The sequence below is a fragment of the Pogona vitticeps genome, chromosome 3 (genome assembly GCF_051106095.1).
Source record: "Pogona vitticeps strain Pit_001003342236 chromosome 3, PviZW2.1, whole genome shotgun sequence".
NCBI classification, from domain to species: Eukaryota; Metazoa; Chordata; class Lepidosauria; order Squamata; family Agamidae; genus Pogona; species Pogona vitticeps.
Window position 1 is genome coordinate 253,749,364 of NC_135785.1, and position 23,417 is coordinate 253,772,780.

A 23,417-nucleotide genomic window follows, 5' to 3' on the forward strand; every position below is an offset into this window, starting at 1 on the left:
AGCTGCTTCAAGTATTAGTGATCTTTTTTAACAGATTATGTTTTTGTATTTATGTCAATTTCATTATGTCTTTTGTGTGTTTATATTATGTCATTTTTACCCCACCCAGAGTGGCGATCTTTCCACCAGTTGAGTGGGATAAAAATATAAATAAATTTTAAATAAATATAAAAAAATATTTAAAAAATCTGAAAAATTATATACACACATGTATGGTTGTGTCTGACTGTATATGTATATATTCATACTGAGTTGTCTGAATTAGGTTATATTGTTTGATGCTTGTCAAATTCCTGCTGGAAAAAGAGAAATACAATTCTTCCCCACCCACCCTGAACTTATTTGTGAGTAGTGTCTTTACAGTTACTTCTTAATTGACTTTGGATAAGCAAGTTGAACACTTAACGATATACTATCATTAACACGTTTATTATTCATCTAAATCATACAATTACATCAATTAAACAGAGCTGGCTTTCAAAGTACTCGGTTCATTGATCTTTAATTAGACTTCTAGGCACTGAATTGGATGTGAAAGGTGCTAAGCACTGTGATTTTAGTGATATGACTTTTATTTTAACTGCTTTGTGATATGGGAACATCTTGAATAAATCAGGAATATGGCATAACATTACGAGGTTACCTTGTGATTCAATGATCAGTCTGCGAGGAAAGCCAGTGTGAAGTGATCTGCTTCTTTTGAAAAATCATGCAAACATTCATCATTATGGAATTCTCAAAGTTCTCTATAGCTATGCAGTGCAGCCACTTCACGGATTGCTGCCTTGTTGTGGCGAAGGGGCTTGAGTAATTCAGAGAAGCTAAGGGCTATACCATGCAGGGACACCCAAGACGGACAGGTCATAGTGGAGAGTTCTGACTAAATGCGATCCACCTGGAGCAGGCATTGGCAAGCCACTCCAATATCTTTGCCAAGAAAACCCCATGAACAGAAACAAAAGGCTAAAAGATATGTTGCTGGAAAATGGGCCCCTCAGGTCGGAAGGTGTCCAGGATGCTACTGAGGAAGAGTGAAGGACAAGTACAAGTAGTTCCACAGCTAATGAAGTGGTTGGGCCAAAGCCGAAAGGACGCTCAGCTGTGGACGTGCCTGGAAGTGAAAGGAAAGTCCGATGCTGCAAAGAAAAATATTGCATATGAACCTGGAATGTAAGGGAGGCAGTGGAAGACAGGAGGGCCTGATGTGCTCTGGTCCATGGGGTCACAAAGAGTCGGACATGACTAAACAACAATGACATGCAGTGCAGCTCTGCTCAGAAGGAGGCACTGCTGAGTTCAGCCTTATTACATGGTTAAAAGGATGTATAGCTCAGGAATTTCACTGGATTCCTGCATCTACATCTCACAGCCCACTTCCTAGTAGCACTGTACACCTCTGACTTGCTGGTCTGTTTCTCACTAAGGACATGCAGAATTCTTGGTTAAATGCCTAAGATGGGGGGAAGAAACCTGCCCTGCAACTGAGGCTGTATCTATGGAGTTTGTTTGTTTGTTTGTTTATAGTGGAGAAGGGCAGCAACTCAGTCATAAAGCAACCACTCTGCTCTCAGTGGGACTGGAGATGACTCTGTTCTGAAAACTGGTTAGTGTAAATCAATGCAAAATTCTGAGGATTCAGAGACATGACGAGTGATAAAATGGCCTTTTCTGTCCTCCCCAAGGGAGAGATTACACTTTGAGGCAGGAATGGGGATTTTTGTTAATTTTTGTTAATTAAAATTTCCTGCATTTGCCCTAAGGCTTCTCTGATTCAGATGTAATTCCTTTCATTGTGTAGAAGTTGAGGGAGACACAGGATGAAAGGGAGAAATCTTTAATTACAAAAGACCACCTCCCTGCTGGTGATGACATCATCTTTCCACAAGCTGAAGTCATGCAGCAGGATTCCAAGCAGCAAATGGTAAGGGATGGTGAGAGTTGTGGTTCAAAAAGCAAATATGACAGCATAGGACAAAATGGCACACTTAATACTGCTATGATAGTAAGAGAAAGAGATGTACTGACGATGCGATAAGAGCGTGAGTAGGGACTTCAGGCTACGCAGTATCAGTGGCTTAGTGGGGTTGGGAAAAGGGCAGTTGCCCTGGGTGCAAAACTCTTAGGGGCAGAAAATTTCCAAAGGGAGGGAGAAAAAAACGATAAAATAAAAATTAGCACACCCTCCCTCTCACACAGAAAATCTCCCAGTGTTGAAACTCTGAGCTCCTCTCTGCCTCATCCCTGCTGCCGGCAATCAGAAAAGCGTCTTCTCCGTTTGGCTGCATGGTGCCCCATCACCATCATCAAAAGTTGGTCCAGAGGCATTGCTCTGTTGTAGGCTCTGTCATCATCTTCATGGCAGCTGGCATGCTCAGCTCCCCCTCCTGCCTCCCAAGGTATTGCTTTAGGGCAGTGGTTCTTAACCTTTGTTACTCAGATGTTTTTGAACTGCAACTCCCAGAAACCCCAGCCAGCACAGTTGGTGGTGAAGGCTTCTGGGAGTTCAGTCCAAAACTCCTGAGTAACCCAAGGTTAAGAACCAGTGCTTTAGGGCACAGGGAAGATTCTGTGCTCAACCGCCTCTTGCTGCTGCCACCACTTCCATGCCACCTCCTTCTCTTCCTGGTGAAATGTCCCTTTCCTCTCCCCACTGCTGTATGTGTTGCCTTCCATAGCTTGGCCAAGGCATGCTTGTACCCTGACAATCTAATTGCTTGCTTTCCAGTCTCCCCGTTGCCACCATCACCATCCATCTGAATGCCTCAAGCCAGCCTTGGGAGCTGCCCCCTTTGTATATCCCTCTAGGATCCTAATGTTAGGGCCATGAGCAGGAGCAAAAGCAACAGCTCTGGAGAGGGGGAGGTAAAGGGTTCAATACTGGACCAGGACTCAGGGAGTGATAACTGTCCATGGGTTAAGGGGAGCAATGCTGCCTTGCCCCGAGTGCTGGAAAACCATCCTATGCCACTATGCAGTATCTCGTAAGTCTGGGAAATTGTGATGAAACAAGTAGTCCACCAAAGGAGCCTCTTAACACCAATAGGAACATAAAAGAGCCCTGACAGGTAGATCAAAGGGGCATGGTGGTGCTGCGGGTTAAACTGCAGAAGCCTCTGTGCTGCAAGGTCAGAAAACCAGAAGTTGTAAGATCGAATCCACGGGATGGAGTGAGCTCCCGTCGCTTGCCCTAGCTCCTGCCAACCTAGCAGTTTGAAAGCATGTACAAAAATGCAAGTAGATAAATGGGTACTGTAGTGAAATGCCAACAGGCGATGTCATTCCTGCCTGTCCATCACAGAAGCCAAAGGGGGAGGAGCCATGGATAGGGCAGGAGGGGTGGAGTCAGAGAGACAGTTAGAGAGGTGAAAAGGCAGTACTGTATAATGTAATTGGTATAGGAGAATACCTGGTGGCAGCATGAAGGAAAAAGGGTGTGAGCCTTTGTGAGGACCAAATAAAACAGGGGCCACAAGGATGATCACCACAAGTACTACCTTAGTGGGAAGGTCACGGCATTCCGTGTCTAGTCACGCTGGTCACGTGACCATGGAAACTGTCTACGGACAAAACGCTGGCTCCATGGCTTGGAAACGGGGATGAGCACCGCCCCCTAGAGTCGGACAAGACTGGACTAAATGTCAAGGGGAACCTTTACCTTTACCTAGGTAGATCAAAGGCTTTGCATCATTCCAGAGGGGCCTATAGCAGTTCCACAATTAGAAAAGGTAGTGGTATTCTCGCTTCTCAAGTCAGAGCTTGAGGTGGAGAGAAGCATTCTTTATCTCCATCCAACACGAGAGGTGAGGAAACTCTTGGAGTTAAAAAATTTCTTGCTGAGGCTGATCATGAGCTCAAGATGGCATAAATCTACAAGGACAGCATTTTTTGTGAGTACTCTTCAGATCCCTCATCACGATTCGACGAGGTACTTCTACAAGATGTCTGTCAGCCTTGCAAGATTCCTTCCAATGAGCAAGATAAAGGGCTTTCCTTCTCTGTGTTGAAAGTAACAGTATTTTGTGCAGAATCCTTTGCCCTTAAGAAACACTCATGCAAAGCACAGGAGGACAGGCTGCTTGTAAGAAGCAAACAATCCTATTCAAACTTTAAATGGCTAGATCTAAAAGTAAGCAGTAATTCTCCCAATTTTCCACAATTGCTATTTTCTACGGGGGTAAAAACACACACAACTGCAAAGAGTTTCAAGAGCATTAAGAAATTTCAGCCAGTCCTCAGTAGCAAGAAGACGAGCGAGCCAATTCCTTAGAAGGAGAAAACTGAGGATTTGTATCTCTAATTTACGGACTAAATTTCTCAGAATCCCTGAACATCATGGTCCATGGCCTTCCTGCCTGGAGAATCCAAGAACTGTAATTTTTTAAAAAGTAACATTTCCAAGATCTGTCTACACCTTTGTGCAATGACCGCCTTCACGAGCCGCCTCATTTCCATGTAAATTCCTTACAATCCTTGGGTGGATGACACTTGATCGAAGCCAGTCTTGACCACCAAACACTCTTCTATGTATTCCGAAGAATTCCTCACTGATTTCCCACCCTTCTGACTCCTCTTCTAGTTAAGCCTTTTCTGCTCCTGATGCCTTGGAAAGTTGAGGGTTTCCATTCGTCCTACCCAGCTTCAACCCTTTGTAGCCTCCACAAGCTACAGCCATGAAATCTTAGATGCATCCTTCCCATTTCCCTAAGTTGATTTTTCAGTGTGCAAAATACATTAGGGGAGGCTTGTGTGTTGTGGCTTTGATACCGCAAGGTTTGAAACAAAAGGATATCCTTTGTTGGTAGCAGTCCAGGCACTGTTCAGACAGTTCTGTGATGTTTTTCTTGGGTGCCTTCCGACCTTAATCAGCCCACAGAACTTGAAAAATGCAGCAAACAGATCCTCAGAAACCTTTCTAAATCCTTTTTGTCCAAGAGGTTTAGAACTCTGTTTGAAGAGGAAAGCCATGCAGCAGTCCTTGGCAACAAAAAAATTGTATGGGTCATTATTTGGATTTTGGATCCTCACTTGTCCCGGGAAAACTTCATTGTTATTTTAAGCCTCATCTAGCAGGATCAAAAACAACTTGCAGTGAGTGAGTTGTGTTCTCTGACCTCATGAGAATTCTAATACATTGAGAGCTTGCTGTAGAATTAAAGTTAGGGTTACCGTTATACTTTAATGTATGTGTAATATATTCCTGGAACCTCCAGAGAATTCTAATTCTGCCCCACAAACTATTGACAATCATCACAGTATGTTATTTGGGGATCATGGCTCACTTGAAGTAAGCAGTATACACACACACACACACACACACACACACACACACACACACACAGAGAGAGAGAGAGAGAGAGAGAGAGAGAGAGAGAGAGAGAGAGGTGCCTTGCTTAGCGATGTTAATCCATTCCAGCAAAAATGTTGCTAAGCGATTTAATCGCTAAGTGATTTTAAAAGCCCATAGAAACACATAAAAATGTGTTAATGCATTCCTATGGGCTTAAAAACTGCCCTTATGCGAAGATCCTCCATAGGGGCGGCCGTTTTCGGAGCCTCTAAAGCGAGGCAAAACAGCGGGCGGCCATTTTGGAACCGCCGATCAGCTGTGCAAAAAGGGTCGCTTTGCCACGATCGCTTCCCCGCGATCATCGCAAAGCGATTTTTCCCCATAGGGAAAAAACGGAGCAATCGTTAATCGAGGCACCACTGTGTATATATATATATATATATTTCATGCCAGCTAATGTAAAATATTGGGACCAATATTTTACATTAGCTGGCATGAAAAACTATTCCAACTGTTTAATATAAGAAATCTGTTGTGACAATTTATCCAGACCATATTTTTTTGTCTGTTAAAACCCAACACCAATACGAACCATATATGGCCAGAGGCTCAATCTTGGGGACATTGTTAACGACATGTCCTCTGCTTTGCAGGACTGGGCCTTTGCTACTCCTGGCTGCCCCCCCTTAACACCAGCCACCTGGCTCAGGGGGAGAAGAGGCTTATAAGCCAGAGCTGCTTCCAGGATCCTTCTGGACAACATTCCTGCACTCAGGGGAGTCAGGTAACATCTGCCATCCACAGACACTGGGTGAGACACAGTGTGGCTGTGGCTGGACTACAGCTGGCTGCCAGTTTCCCTGTGGGAACTGACTGGAGAACAAGATGGGGAATAGGAGGGCTGGGGGGGAGTCTCTGGGCAACCAATAGAGACTATATATGTCAGGGGAAGGCATGGTGGTGGGAGTAGTGCATGCCCGCATAGGAGAAAGGAGGTAGATATCTTACACCTATCCCCCTTTCTACCTCTACTCCTAGCCAAGCGGTACTAGGTGATCGTATCAGCCACACGCACCCCAGGCTACATGGTACTGTTGGTAAATGCCAGGTCAGCAAAAAATAAGACCACCCTCATCCATGATTTAATTTTTGATGAGGGGGACAACCTGGCATGCATTACTGAGACCTGGGTGGGAGAAAAGGGAGGAGTTCCTCTATCTCAGTTGTGTCCGCCGGGGTACTTGGTCCAACACCAGGGTCACCTAGAGGGTTGGGGAGGAGGCGTGGTGATAGTCTACAAGGATTCCTTCCACTTTTCCAGACTTTCTGTCCCCTTGGGAAATGGTCTTGATGGCCTGTATTCTGTGTTGGACTCAAGAGACCGACTGGGGATTCTGTTGTTGTACTGCCCGCCCTGCTGCTTACCAACAGTTTCTCTACCTAAACTGACGGAGGTGATCTAGGACCTGGTGGTGAGGACCCCCAGACTTTTGGTACTGGGGGACCTCAATCTCCATGCCAAGGCCACCTTAACAGGAGCGGCTCAGGACTTCATGGCCACCATGACAACCAACATATCATCTGCCTGATTCATGAGAAAGGCCATACACTTGACCTAGTATTCTCAACAGGACGGGACGGATGGTGGTCCAGATGTGGTGGGTTTATCTTTGACCCTGCTGTCATGGTCGGACCATTTCCTGATAAAGTTTAGACTCTCTGCTGCTACTACCCTCTGCAGGGGAGGGTGAATCAATTAAAATGATCCACACCTGGAGACTTACGGATCTGGACGGATTGTTTCCAGCTGATATGGTTGGCGCTCCTATTGAAGCCCAGGTCACCTTGTGGTACAAGGAGATGGCCTAGGCAATTGACACGATTGCACCTAGGCACCCTCTCCCTGCCTGCAGAGCCTATATGGCTCCATGGTACACAGAGGAGCTTCTGGCTATGAAGCAGTTGGGGAAGACAGCAAGTGCAGGTGGAGGAAATATCGCTGCAATTTTGATGAAACACAACTTAGAGCCCATTATCGGGCCTACTCTGTGGTGATATGGCTGGTAAAACATCAGCATTTCTCCAGTCGTATTGCTTCCTCAGAGTGTCGTCCAGCAGAGCTATTTTGAGTGGTTTGGGACCTTCTTCAGCCTAATGGTTCAGTGGAGGTCCTGGACCACTCAGTGTCTTGCTGTAACGAATTTGTTACACACTTTGAGGGGGAAATTGCTAAGATTCGCAAAGAGTTGGACTCCACTGTTGATGCAGAGCCTACGGTTGTGTCCAGTGCTCTGGACTTATGTCATAATTTATTGGATGAATTCCAGTTGTTACGACCCGAGGATGTGGACAGGATGCTTGGATTGGTTCATGCCACCACTATGCAACTTGACCCTTGCCCATCATGGCTAATAAAGAAATCTGCCGGGGTGGTGGTGGTTCGTACCTAGATCCTGGAGGTCATCAACTCCTCATTAAGAGAGGCAGTGATTTGCCCACTCCTAAAAAAGCCTAATCTGGATCCAGGTCTAGTGATCAACTACTGACCAGTGGCAAACCTCCCTTTCCTGGGCAAGGTGTTAGAATGTGTGGTGGCTGAGCAGCTCCAGGCTCTCTTGGATAAAATGGATTATCTAGATCCATTTCAATCGGGTTTCAGGCCGGGTTATGGGATGGAGACTGCCTTGGTCACCCTGTTTGAAGACCTTGGCCGGAAGAGAGATGGGGAAAATGCGTCCCTGTTGATTCTTCTGCACCTCTCGGCAGCTTTTGACACCATCCACCGTGGGGTCCTTCTGGACAGATTGGCTGGGATGAAAATGGGAGACACCATTTTATGGTGGTTCCGCTCCTGCCTGGCTGATTGGGTTCAGAAGGTGGACAGTAGCCCTGATCCATGACAGTTGCGTCATGGGGTTCCTCAGGGCTCTATACTGTCCACCATGCTATTCAATATCTACATGAAACCACTGGGGGAGATCATTAGGAGGTTTGGGCTGAGGAGTCAGCAATAGGACACCCAGCTCTACCTCTCATTCTGTACCAATCCAGGTGTGGCAGTCACTGTTCTGATCTCGTGCCTGGAGTCGATAATGGACTGGATGAGGGTCAATAAACTGAGGCTCAATCCAGACAAGTCAGAAGTGATGCTGGTAGGTGCTCTGCCAGATAGTTTAAAGGTTCATTTCTTTGCCCTAGATGGGATTACACTCCCTCTAAACGACAGGGTCCACAGCTTGGGGTGCTCCTTGACCCAGGTCTTACCTTGGAAGCCCAGGTGGGCTCGGTGTCCAGGGGTGCCTTCTTACAGCTGCAGAGTATATATCAATTTCGCCCTTACCTGGATGAGTAGAGCTTGGCAACAGTCACACATGCACTGGTAACAACCAGATTGGACTACTACAATGCGCTATACATGGGGCAGCCTTTGAAGATGGTCCGGCGACTGCAACTGGCACAAGAACTGGGCTGCATGGCTAGTCAAAGGTGCTGACACATGAACTCACATCATGCCAGTTCTGAAAAATTTACACTGGATGCTGGTTGCTTGTTGTTGTTGTTGTTGTTTAGTCGTTTAGTCGTGTCCGACTCTACGTGACCCTATGGACCAGAGCATGCCAGGCCCTCCTATCTTCCACTGCCTCCCGGAGTTCTGTCAATTTCATGTTGGTTGCTTCGCAGACTTTGTCCAGCCATCTCATCCTCGGACGTCCCCTTCTCCTCTTGCCGTCACACGTTCCTAACATCAAGGTCTTTTCCAAGGAGTCTTCTCTTCTCATCAGATGGCCAAAGTACTGGAGCCTCAGCTTCAGGATCTGTCCTTCTAGTGAGCACTCAGGGTTGATTTCCTTTAGAATTGATAGGTTTGTTCTCCTTGCAGTCCAGGGGACTCTCAAGAGCCTCCTCCAGCACCACAATTCAAAGGCATCAATTCTTCGGCGGTCAGCTTTCTTTATGGTCCAGCTCTCACATCCATACATCACTACAGGAAAAACCATAGCTTTGACTATTCGGACTTTTGTTGGCAAGGTGATGTCTCTGCTTTTTAAGATGCTGTCAAGGTTTGTCATCACTTTCCTCCCCAGAAGCAGGCGTCTTTTAATTTCGTGGCTGCTGTCTCCATCTGCAGTGATCATGGAGCCCAAGAAAGTAAAATCTGTCACTGCCTCCATATCTTCCCCTTCTATTTGCCAGGAGGTAATGGGACCAGTGGCCATTATCTTAGTTTTTTTTATATTGAGTTTCAGGCCGTTTTTTGCACTCTCCTCTTTTACCCTCATTACAAGGTTCTTTAATTCCTCCTCACTTTCTGCCAGCAGAGTGGTATCATGATACAAAGCCCTAAACGGCTTAGGATTTGGTTACCTAAAAGATTGCCTTCTTCCATATGAACCTGCCCGTAATTTAAGATCAAGCCAGGAGGCCCTTCTGAAGATGCCATCCCTGAAGGAGGTGAGAGGGATAGCATGTCGAAATAGGGCCTTCTCGGCTGTTGCCCCCAACACTGGAATGCCCTCCCTATAGAGATCAGCCTGGCTCCAACACTTTTGGCTTTTAAGTGCCAGGCAAATACCTTTCTGTTTAGCCAGCAGTTTAATTAAATAGTACAGTATCCTTTAGCTGGCCGTATGAGCAGCAGGATTTATTACTGATAAATTGACTGTTTTAATATAGAGTATTATTATAATAGTGAGTACAGTATTTTAAATGGTTTTAATGTGTTTCAAAAGTTTTTTTTCCTAAAGTTTTAATATTGTTGTACACCACTCAGAGACCATTGGTAATGGCGCGGCTAAAAATATTGTAAATAAAATAAATAAAATTAACATAGCTGGGGACAATACAATAGAATGTCTACTTTGTAGGTCCAGCCTTGTGTGGATTCGGCAATACAATGTGATTCCAAGGGAGTAAAATGTCGTGGCTTTGAGGAAAGTTCAGCATGATGTGTTGAAAGGACTCTCCCAAATTATGAATCAGAAGGCTCCTGTAGGGGTGTTTGAGAAATAAGGACCCAATTGATTGAACAGAATTCCTGGTCTCATCAACATGGTTAGAGGGGGGTGCCTAGCCTGGCCTCATTCATCGTTGTCATCAACATGATAAAGTAGTCTGAAGAGGAGAGGTTCTTGTTTATAAATGGGCTCTAGACATGAGGAACAACTGTGAAAAAAGGTAAGTTCTAGGCTGTGTGTCAAGCCTAAACACAAAATTTCCTTTTCAGACATTTTTGTCATTGCTTGAACAGGGGACAGAGAAGGGCCAGGGGTAGGTGCGCTCTCTACTAATCACAGGGGATGCCGACTCCCAGAATCCCCCAGACTAGAATCTGGGATTGTGAGAGCAAGAACAAAAGGTCAAAGAAGAGTTCTCCGTACCTCCACGCTTGTCTGAGTGTCCAAAATCCCTTCAGTGAGTCAGTGAGAACAGTAATCCAATAACAAGAACACCAAGATCTGAGTATAAAGGAAAAGGCTTGTTCTTGGGTTCTTATTTTTGAAGGTAGAATGCACCTAAACCTGAACGGCGGCTATTTTTTTAAAAAGGAGCCATATGGAAAAGAGGTCTAGCAATTTGCCTTTCGAGACCAGATGGCGCAGGTCTAGTTTCTATTCAAATCTTTTTAAAGGGCTTTACAAAAATCATAACTTTTGCCCGCAACTTGGGGACGTGGTTTATCTAAGTTATTTATACCCCACGTGAGATTCTGTCATCTGTCTGTCCTTGAGCATATTGTCAGTCAATTTATAGAAATCAATTACGGCAGCTCTGTCAAGGGGGCTCAATGTGCTCCTGTCAACTCATCAAAAATGAAAATATAATTCCTGAAAGTATTTTTATAACAGCAGAAAGTTTTGTCACTTCAGCTCTCCCCTCCCCCAATTTCTCCCTAAATGTTTGGCAGGCGCATCAAAAGGAAGCCTTTAAAAATCAGAGCCCAGATACTTAGAAGCAATTGTCTAATTCTCATTTCTGAAGTGCATAATAAGAAAAGAAAGTACGCAGTCCTTCCTATCTTAACGCTGCTTGGTTGATCATGCAGGAAGACATGGCTTCCTATTGTCTGTTTTATACCTTCAGATGATTATCGCGTTTCTCTCACAAGATTTCCCTATTCCTACCTGTCAGGACCATAATTTTCTGATTATCAAATGTTTCATAGTTAACAATGCACTTTTAATAGCCAGCTTTGTAGCACAGAGATTCATTCTGAATTCCATGCAAAAACTAGTAGCACCTGTCAATAACACTTTATTTCTAGGAACTTGTTCCTTTAAAATGTACAGTAAAAATGTGAGCTGGGTGTGTGTGCTAGCCTCACCCTCATCATCAGTTCTTCTATTGCTGTCTACGCATGGACGCTGAAGAAGCTGAAGCTGAGAACCTCCAGTCTCTTTGGAGGCTCTCTGTATGTGTTGGGACTCTGGAGCATCAGCGTTTGAAAGTGGGGAAGAGGTGAGTCACCATAAGGGGCTTATTCATAGATTCATAGAATAATTGAGCTGGAAGGGGCCTATAAGGCCATTGAGTCCAACCCCCTGCTCAATGCAGGAATCCAAATCAAAGCAGATCTAACAGATGGTTGTCAATGAACATTGTTGTAAGTCATGTAATGGGTTGATAATTACTGGGTTCACTGCCCTTTTGATGATCTTTTATTATCAGAAATGTGCAGCCTGTTATCACCTTCAGTTGTAGAATTTTAAAGTAAGTGATTAAATTGCACTGCTATGCATTGATGAAGACTTCTTAAATACTTTAGCCAAAATCCATGCAGCTCATCTGGACCAGGTGCACTCTAATTTTTCACAGCCTTTACTTGTCTCTTAATCATTTCCATTGTTATTATAATATCTTGAATATATTTTCTTTGAGTTTCTTTACAAATGTCTTTAATCCACGAGGCATTTTAAATGTCTGGTTGGGCTTTCCCAAATTTCTTTCCAAAAATTTTAGAGCATTATCTTTACATGAGCTGAATTTCTTTTGCTCTGCATTTATTATTATTTGTTGTTCCTGTTGCTGTTTAGTCAATCCATCTCTTATTTAGTCTTCCTTTTTCTTCTGCTGGCTCAGGGGAAGTGTACACTGTCCTTAGGCTTTCTTGCTGATTAGAAATTACCATTGAGTGTATGTGCACATGTTTGTATGTGTATGTGTGTTATTTGCATGGAACTTTTAACCCAAATTCACAAATTGCCTCCATGCAATGTTCCTCTGAGCTGCTGCTACAGCCACTGCCACCAGACATCCAGATAGCCTCCTAAGCTTTTAGGAGGCAGTCATTTCTCTTTTCATTAGGTCATATAGAAGATGCCCCTCAAAAAGCCTATCACTCCTTAAAGCTTTATTCTTCCCACAATGCTCACAAAGCTGCATCCATGTCCATGCTTTAATGCAGTGGTTCTTAACCTTTGTTACTCAGATGCTTTTGAACTGCAACTCCCAGAAACCCCAGTCAGCACAGCTAGAGGTGAAGGCTTCTGGGAATTGCAGTCCAAAACTCCAGAGTAACCCAAGGTTAAGAACCAGTGCTTTAATGGACCGTCTGTAGAGAAAGCCTTCACAACGCTTCTGAAACTCCTCTGAGAACTTCGATTTTAATGTTTGACTAAAACTACCAGAATTTTAGCTGGGGGAATTCTTATTGAATTTTGGTAGTTACAGTAAAATATATATATCTAAAAATACCATGCCTGGTGGCCAAAGCAGAGCTGTGAAACCAACATTGTAAAGAGAGTTCTCACTGTATTAAAGAGGCAGGCCCGGAGGATGTTAAGCTGCTCTATCTTTGACAGCATGGCGAATTGCGATGAGAGACTGATAAGGAAAGAGAGTTAATTAAAGGACATTTTGTCTTTATCACAATCAGAAATGAGTATTTGGAGGATGGTTTTAGAAATGAGAAGTTGCAACTAGCTATCTCCGTTTCCTGTAACTTTAGGGAAAATTGACACAGGGAAGATGTGATGTGTATGTTCAACAAGTCAGCAGGAGCTCACATTCTTTATGATTGATAGAACAGAGCTGGGGCAGCAAATGCTGGGGACTCTGTTTTCATAAAGGTAATGAATTTCCTCTAAGTTTTGGTCTGAACCCTGTTTTGGGGGAATAGGGTTCAATAGCTCTGGCAGCTCTTGTAAAATTTGGACTGAAAAGGGAGGAGATTCATTGCAAGCGTCATTGTTGTCATCTGAAAAGTGCTATAACATCCTCCCCTCAGTCTCCATTTCCTCAACAATTTGTACACAGCTGTTCAAGGATAGTATTAAAAACCATGTAGATGATGAATGGTATTCTGCCTTACATGTGCCAGCAATTGAAATAATATTCAGTTGGTCATGGTAAAAACGTTAAGAATGTTTAGTGTATAAGATATATCTAAAATAAACTAACAGTGCTGGAAAAATTATATTTGATACAGACTAGTGCTTAACCGACTTAAAATACTTTCATATTATCTTCCTTATCACACATAGTAACAGACAAGCAGTCTCCTAATGCATAGCACCTAACAGACTACACATACTTTCTAACAGAAATCTAACTGAATAACTGTCACTTCTTTTTTATCTGTCTGGTAGATAACCTGGTTAACACCTATTGGATGACACTAGACAGAATTTCATTAGTTACATACGTTCTACTATGCAACTTACAAAACTCAGTTACTCTTATATGCATATATATGCATGCTGGGTTGTAGTTATATGTTCCAACACAATGGGCCTACTCTAGGTAGGACCAACTACACAGTGCAACAGGGTTTCATCCATTGCTACTAACACAAACATTTTGGTGTGAATGTATTCGCGAGGGCTTTCATAGCTGGGATCTGATGGTTGTTGTGGGTTTTTCAGGCTCTTTGGCTGTGTTTTGAAAGTTGTTCTTCTGAACGTTTCACCAGTCTCTGTGGCCGGCATCTTCAGAGGACAGCACTCTGTGCTCTGGTGCAGTTTGTTTGGGAGTTGAGTATTTATGGTTGTGAGATCGGTTTTTGTCCTTTTTCAGGAGATGGGTGATATTGGGAGTATTCAAGCACACCACAAAAATACAACAAATGTTACGGTCAGCAAAGGACAGAAAGGACTCCCTCACCACTGCTGGAGTATACCAGATACCTTGCAGTTGTGGCCAGGTATATATTGGAACCACAAAATGAAGCATCCACACCAGAATTGAACAAGATGAGAGACAATGCAGACTAAAACAACCAGAAAAATCAGCAGTAGCTGAGCATGCCCTAAAACAAGCTGGACATGAAATTCTATTTCAAAATACGGAAATACTGGACAACACCAGCAATCATTATGTTAGACTGCACAGGGAAACCATTGAACTCCACAAACATCAGCAGAACTTCAACAAAAAGGAAGAAAGTTTGAAACTCTACAAAACATGGCTCCCAGCACTGAAAAATACAAAGTGCAAAAGGTCAACAAATTCTACCTAGCCACAAGGACCAGTGATCACTACATACAATAGACCAGCTAACAACACCCATCAATCACAGTGACAGATAATCTCTCCTCCTTATCACAGCGATACAACCACAACAAAAACACACTGATTTCCATAATCACCCATGAATTTGACCCAACTCCGGGAGGCAGTGGAAGATAGGAGGGCCTGGCTTGCTCTGGTCCATGGGGTCACGAAGAGTTGGACACGACTAAATGACTAAACAACAACGACGGACTTGGAACCTCTCTATTCCAGCCTTCAGCATTCTCTTAGGAGAGCTGATGGGTGACAGTCCTGAAGTTTACATCAGTTTCCTGATTTGTTGCTTTGTAATAAAGAAAAGATCATTTTTTCATTCTTTAACCACTGGATTGGGTGTGGTTAATGGCTGGTTTCAAACCCTTTAGGTAAAAGGTAAAGGTTCCCAATGACATTTAGTCCAGTCGTACCCGACTTAGTGCGTGGTGCTCATCCCCGTTTCCAAGCCATAGAGCCAGCGTTTGTCCGAAGACAGTTTCCGTGGTCACGTGGCCAGCGTGACTAGACACGGAACGCCGTGACCTTCCCACTGTGGTGCTACCTATTTATCTACTCGCATTTACATGCTTTCGAACTGCTAGGTTGGCAGGAGCTGGGACTAGCGACGGGAGCTCATGCCATCGCGAGGATTTGATCTTACAACTGTTGGTCTTCTGACCTTGCAGCACAGAGGCTTCTGCAGTTTAACCCGCAGCGCCACCACATCCCTAAGGTCAAACCCTTTAATGGAAAGCTATTTTAAAAAGTGACAAGCCTAGGTTGGGGCTGGTCACACATACTTATCTAAGTTTTACAATATATTGCATTCTTTTAATTGTATTGCGGTGTTCCCGGAAGAAAGATGAGATGCCAGTTGGAGGCACTGTTCCTGCCCCCTTCCCTTCCTGGCTGTCCCTCCTTTATCTGAATAGCATCATGGTCACCACAGGACTGCTCAGTCCTCTCTCGGCAAAGAGGTATGGGGAATGATTGCATTCTTTTTTTTTCCATATTCAGAACAGAAAGAACTTGGCAATAAAATATTTCAAAAACCAAAATGTGATGGATTCATCCATCCCGGCAAGGATGTTGGCAAGTCATGGGGTCCAAGTCCACATTTTTGGTACCAAGTCCTGAATCCCCAACCTCAAGTTTGAGACCTTATTAAAAATAAGCTTTTTCTCCCCTCAGGAAAAAAAGGGAGGAATGGGTGTGTTCCAAGTCATTAGTTGAGTCCAAATCATTTAAAATTTTTTGAGTTGAATAGAAGTCAAGTCACGGGAATGACTTACGTCTAACTTGAAGTTAAGTCCCCCGACTTGAATTCCCATCACTGCATTCATGCTTAAGATTTTGAGGGCTTAAGTCCTAAATATCTGCTGATTCACCAGTGTGTAATGGTGAATTCAGGCTGCCAACATTTTCCCCCAAGAGGCTCCTCACCTTTAACATCTATGTGGCAAGCAGGTAGGTACACACTGGATCCTTCCGTCATAGAAACAGCTGAACTTACCAATATTGATTTTTGCAGATTTTGTCTCAGTTTGTTTAAATCAATTTTGGGAAGAAGAAAAAAACTACTAAGATGTGCAGATCACATACTTGGGAAGGGAAGAACTTGACATTTCGAAGATTTGAACAAAAGAGAAAGCAAAACCGAGAGATTTCCCCATCTCTGGTTGGAAGCAGCTTGGCAGTGATCCTCAACTCATGGCTTCCTGGTTGGGTTGGGAACCATCTGTGGTCTGAGCAGGATCTGGCACTCTAGCCAGGAAGAAGACCGAAAGAGATATAGGAGGGTGGTAATTGCATGCCTGTGGTTGCATCCAGTTAGAGTGAAAAATATCTCATGACTTATTAAAATCATGAATAAGGCTATAGCCAGGGTGGAGACATAGGAAGGGAGAAAAAATAACCTTCCCCCTCAGTCTTCCTGTGGAATCAGATCTTTGCATGTTGAATATGCTCCCAAAGCTCTGGTGATATGCTTTATCAGGGCTCCTCGTTGTGGCAGAAGTGTGAGCGAGTTCAGCCCGAACTGTTTGCAGTATCCTCTTCAGATGTTTATGCCCAACACAGTCTAGCTGTCTGGGTGGGTGGGTGGGGACATGGAGAAGCTGCAGTTGACTGGAATGCCTGTTTCCGACCTAAATATAGCACTGATGAAGCATTCAGGGGTGTAGTGCTGTAGCTCCAATTTCATTGTGTTTTACCATTCCCACCAAATCTGTCCTTCTTTTAAGTCATGCTGCAAGACTTTGTGTGCATTTCCCTACATGGAAATTGTGCATATTTCAATCTTAATACTCATAGGTGAACCATAATGGAATTTTAATACTCTTTTCTTTACTGTATTTCCCCTTTGAACACAGTGAGTTGATCTGCATTTTTCAATGGTACCCATTTTGTGTTGTGCATACGGATTTGCATGCAATTAGAAAAAAAGAATAGAAGACTCCCTGGATGGTGGGAAAGTGTGAAGGCAAGAGGAGAAGGGGACGACAGAGGACGAGATGGCTGGACAGTGTCATCGAAGCGACCAACATGCATTTGACCCAACTCCGGGGGGGCAGTAGAAGACAGGAGGGCCTGGTGTGCTCTGGTCCATGGGGTCACGAAGAGTTGGACACGACTTAACGACTAAACAACAAAGAAAAAAGAAACAGTTGGCCGGATGGCTCAGTGGTTAGGTATCTGGCTGCAAAGACAGAGATTTGGAGTTCAATTCCCCACTGTGTCTCCTGAGAGAAGAGCTGTCCTGTGTAGCTATGGGCAGGCTGCACAATCTCAGGGCACCCCAAGAATAAAAGAATGGTTAACCATTTTTGTGTATTCTCTACTAAGAAAACTCTGGAAAGCATCTCCATAAGTCAGAATTGACTTGACAGTGCACAAACGGACATGCTCATGCACACGCACAAATACCCAGAAAAGCAAATAAATAAATAAATAAATAAATAAATAAATAAATAAATAAATAAATAAATAAATAAATAAATAAATAAATAAATAAATAAATAAATATCTTCTGCTGGATTGTTCTTGCTCCCCCAGGCCCCGAAATGAAGACGCAAGACAACAATTCTTTGGATTTAAATATGGGCCACACTTTATTAAACCAAATTAAATGCCATCAAATAAACCAACTCCAAAATTGAGGGGGCCTGCGGTAGTGCGGGGAAATAACGCCAAATAATTCCTTATCAGTCAATGGGCGAGTCCCAGGCCCCAGGTTCCAACTGTCTAACGACCGGAGGAACCTGGAAGGCCTCAATTAAACACCCCGGACCTCTAGCCATCGTATTTGATGACCTTTGGTCCGCAAGTGGTCCAGCGCATCAGCCGCCTTCGGCCCTGTAATCGCACGATCCGCAGAACCGTCAGAACTGACGCGCTGTTTGCTTTATGATAATTACAAAAGGGAGACACCGTGACAACCAGTTATTCCCGCACTACCCGCCAGTGTGACCGATTATAAAAAGCCACCATCAAATGCCAACAAACCCTTTTCCAGTGTGGGATAGGCGAAAAATCCCCCCATCCAATGCCAATCAGGATAGAGGTCAAAAATTCCTATCCGGCCCCACAACAGGCAACCCCAAAAGACACACTAGAAAGAGGGTGGGCGGGTGGGTGCCAGAATCGAAAGAGGATCAGATTGTAAACCGGCACTACCTTAAGTAGCGCCGTTTTCCCGCCAAAAAGGTCACGTGGCCCGGGTTGCTTGCTATCTCCCCGGGGCCCGGAAAGCAAAAACACTGCGCAGTTCAATTGGCCATTGGCACTACTCCTGCGCGTGCACACTTGCTCCCCCAGGCCCCGAAATGAAGACGCAAGACAACAATTCTTTGGATTTAAATATGGGCCACACTTTATTAAACCAAATTAAATGCCATCAAATAAACCAACTCCAAAATTGAGGGGGCCTGCGGTAGTGCGGGGAAATAACGCCAAATAATTCCTTATCAGTCAATGGGCGAGTCCCAGGCCCCAGGTTCCAACTGTCTAACGACCGGAGGAACCTGGAAGGCCTCAATTAAACACCCCGGACCTCTAGCCATCGTATTTGATGACCTTTGGTCCGCAAGTGGTCCAGCGCATCAGCCGCCTTCGGCCCTGTAATCGCACGATCCGCAGAACCGTCAGAACTGACGCGCTGTTTGCTTTATGATAATTACAAAAGGGAGACACCGTGACAACCAGTTATTCCCGCACTACCCGCCAAAGCATGAGGACTAGCATCAGCTATGTCCCATGTACCCACCAAGCAGACCAAGTACCACCAGCAGGCCCCCTCCAAGAAAATGTCCAAACCTGCATCAGACAGGTGGACTCCATCATCATGAAAATATTCCAGTTGGATATTTGAATCCTGTGATTAATCACAGATCCGAGGCCGCATTTGCTGACACCTCTACAAAGTTCCTTATTGACCTGACAACAGGCCTTGTTTACCTTATCAATGTGTTGTGCTCCATGCCAATTTAAGCGCAGTATAATCGTTGACTAAACGATCCGCATGGCGGGAGATTCGCATGGCGGGATATAATGCATGTAGTCTGTTCATGTCCCTTAAAATATCGAATATCAGTGCCTTTCCCGGCACTCTGGGCAAGTCATTGCCCCCCAAATGAACCACCAAGGTGTCTGGAGGCATATTTCCAAAAGAGGTCATCCTTCCAATTGTAACCATTGCATGCCACACATGTTTTGTTTTGGGAGGTGTGTGTGTGTGTGTGTATGTGTGTGTGTGTGTGTGTGTGTGTGTGTGTTTAACAAGATATCAGTGCCTTATCTGGCAATCTGTACCAACCATTGCCAACCAAATGTACCACCAAAATGCCCGCAGGCCCATTTTCCAACGATGTCATTCTTCCAAGCTGTAACCAATTCATGCCAGGCATGCCATTCCAAGACATAAATGCATGGGCACCAAGCCCCCAAATCATTCCCACATGGGGAAGATGCAGCACCATGTGCCGCCCAATGGACGAAACAGTGCCTCCAATCACGAAGTATCATCATTACTGCCGGGTCTCACCACCTGAAATGATATAAAAACAGCCTCTGCCATGGGTTAGGTAGTGGTCTGATATATTTGTGGTAACAACCAGCCAGCCCACATCCTAACTGCTTAATTTGATCTGCCTTACCTCTCGTGGTAGCTACTGTTGAGGCATCCCCAAATATCAGATATTCTGCTCCCTCTCTCCTTTGGTAACTCCCTAATCCCCCTTCTCAGTTCTAATTCTAATTGGCATGGGTCCCCCTTCCCTGAACATTTTTTGTTAAAGCTCGCTCAAGCCTTGTTACCAGCAACAGTCCCCACCCCACTTTGCCTGTCTAATCGAGGAATAATATTGGACCATAAGATCCGCCTTGTAGGATACCTGGCATTCAACGACTGAAGGTCATGCAGAATGTCCAGATTCAAAACCTTACTTGAAATTTTAGACAACTCCATGCCTCGAGGGTGAGCAACAAGCACATCTGGTGGTAACTGACAAAATGCCATCATCACCCCAAGCTTGAGCCACTGCCTACCTTTCAGCCCTTTCCAGGTTATATGTGCCTGGGCTTAAGCCAAAATGTTCCCCCATGGGGATGCAGCAGCATAGTGCTCTGCCTTTGAAAATAACTATAACCATTGATCATTAGTTGCCATGCCTTCCGCACCCAAGGGGACCTGTAAAGACAGAAGCCATGCCCCTACCTACACATTAGGTAAGGTCCTAGTGTACTTCGTATAACTTACAGGTGATCACCAGCCTAACAGTTCTACTCCTCTGGTCCACTGTAGTGGATCCTACACCTATCCTGTATAAACAAGTATCCAACCGTAGTCCTGAAATTCCTACCCTAGTTAAGACTAAGCTGGTCAGTTTCCGAAACCGATACTTAGTCAGGGACTGATCAGTGTGTTGAAGGGAATATTGTACTTTTCATCCTTGCCTAGCAGCACATGCCTTTGAAGCATGGATTTGGTGTATGCCAGCAATGCTGCATAGCCCCTAAACTTAATCTCCTTTCTCTACCCATTAGATTGGCCTTGGATTGTCCAATTGAATTTCCACCTTATAATCTAAGAGTCTAACTTCCTACCCATATAACACTGACCTTGATTTGATAGCCTTACCCCCATTAAACAGCTCATTATTCATTAAGGGCATCAACATGCCGTTAGAAAAGTTGCAGTAATAAAATCCTTTGATTCATTCCTACACAGGAGCACCCACTACTCCCATGTGCATTCTAAACATACAGGAGCGATGGGGACTCGAACATCCCCTGCACAGCCCCTTCTCATTAGACCATTCCTCCAGAATTCTCCCAATTCTGAAATCTTCGAGAAAATCCTCCTGCCCATTTGCTTTGCATAGAAGGCCCTGCCATAACCTACCTTGAATAACACCCGGATCCATCCCCTTCCTTGAGGAGAAACTCCTGCAGTTCTTTGGCTTCTGCTGCTAGCTCCCTGAGCAGTTACCACTGTTTGCGTCATAGTGCATCCATCATTTGTTGTCAATGCCCAGCACATAGCTGGCCCATGCCAATATTAACTGCAAAGCCCACAATGTAAAGGCCCTAACCAATCTCGTCACCCACTCTGAATTGCGGCGTAGGGTTGCTTACAATAAAAAACCATTAAGGTGTCACCCTGAAATGAACGACTGGATTTACCCATTAGCCAGCTAAATGTTATTCTACGATAGCCTTGACATTTGTTGTACTGTGTCAAGTTTTATACCAATACAAGTTAGAGATGCAACTGGCACTCCTTTGTTCGTTTATTTGTTTGGCTGGAGTAGCCCCAGATTGGCTGCCAGTGTTTGAATACATATTAACCTAAAACCCAGCTACCCTAATCCTTATTGATGGAAAATAAGTCATCAGGCAATGGGCCATGTAATTATTGTACACCCTTTGCCTAATTTTCCTTTCACTTTAAATGGCCGGGTCCCTTTTTCAGGGTTACCTCTGCCCCTATTTATTTTCTTGCACCCCCCCCCCATATTGTTGTGATGGTGAGTGCCATCTTAACCAATCGTAGGTGCACTGGCTGGGTCTCTACTTGATATTGTGGGGCGGCTACCCAATAGAGCAAGCCCCCGGCATTAATTGTGGCTGTCGTGTTCTCTACCTTTCTCCTGCAACAGTCTGAGGTAAAATGCCATGCTAGTGGTGGCTTCATAGCTCGCCATCCACTTTTGATTCTGTACAGACTCTCTGCAAGGCCTGACACATCTTCAGCACATCATGGCAATCAGATTCCTTACTACACCACAAAAAGCAATATCAAGGTATCTTTCTCTGAGAAGGAGAAAAACCACTGAATGTCTATGCTCCTGGTGCAATGGTGTATGTGCGTAAAGATATCACCGTCCTACCGGTAATGCCTCACAAAGTTAAGGTGCTGGATCCGACCTCCTCATGCCTATTCTTGATACAGTAGTGCTGTCTCAGACGCTACCGGAGCAGATGAACATCAATTCTCCGTAGTACAAACCCGTGCCTTCATCGCGCTTAGCCGCAGTCCACGACCTGGGCAGGCTCAAGAGTAATAAATCTGTTAATTTCTGAGCTCAAGATTTAAGTCTGGCCTTCTTGATGCTCTTAGTTCCCCTGTCTAATCTATGTGTCATGTCCTTGAACAAACTGTGGGAACTATCTGCAACTCTTATCCCAAAACATTCCAAGAACCTAGGGCCAACTCTAAACAAGGGTGTTCAAGGTGCCCTAAGTCAGCTGTTCTATTATATTCAATATTTCGTAATTAATCCCGTGGTTAGTTGCTGCTCCTTATGTATCTATATATTAATTGACAGTTGAGAGTAAACACTATTATAATTAAACCAATTATCGAGGCCATATCTGTTATACTAACCCCGATGACAAGAAGAATCTAAAGAAATAAAAATAAGAACAATAAGAACAATAACAATAGTAATAATAAACAACTTTGCTTCCGACAATATATTATGATGAATTACATAATCAGCTGGTACGAAATGACTTTTGTCAATTAAAATTGCTGGTGATTACTGATGCAACACACCCCAATGAGTACCTCAATTATTATGATGAATTGAATCTCTCTTTATATAGTACAGGCAATTCAAATTAGCAACTTGCAAACTGTAAATAGTATTGCTATATATATATATATAGTAATATACTAATTGATAGTATTTATTATTATTATTACATATTAGTCCTTTAGATCCTGTGCTTAATATATATGTCTGTCTAATAATTACCGCATATGCACCCAATGAATTATTTCTTTGTATATTACAGGCAAATCAAATTAGAAACCTGCAAACTATAAATGGTATTACTATATATATTCTTAATGATATTATTACTTATTATAGCCCAGGTCCAGGCTGTCTTAAAGGAGTGTGTATCCCTTTATAAAATCCCTAATATAATATACTGTATATATATATATATATATAAAATCCCTAGAATCTTGTATTTAATATATGCCTGTTAGAAATTATTGTATAAACACTTCACCCTTAACTATTTCAAATTAAAATCAAATGATTTTAAGTCTTTCTCTCCCTCCTTTTTTTTTTTTTAAATAAACTGAAAATGCACAACAAAATAGCAGATGGGATTTACAAAAGGAAGGACTCTGCTG

The 23,417-nt window shown here is 43.8% G+C and overlaps 1 long non-coding RNA gene across 1 annotated transcript in view; it reads left to right on the plus strand.

Moving 5' to 3' along the window:
* The first annotated feature begins 5,299 nt into the window (after window positions 1-5,299).
* The window catches only part of LOC144588087 (uncharacterized), a 419,097-nt gene continuing 400,979 nt past the window's right edge, over window positions 5,300-23,417 (plus strand). The window contains exon 1 of the long non-coding RNA XR_013543430.1: window positions 5,300-5,381. This is a non-coding gene — a long non-coding RNA (uncharacterized LOC144588087). The remainder of the gene's footprint in view (window positions 5,382-23,417) is intronic.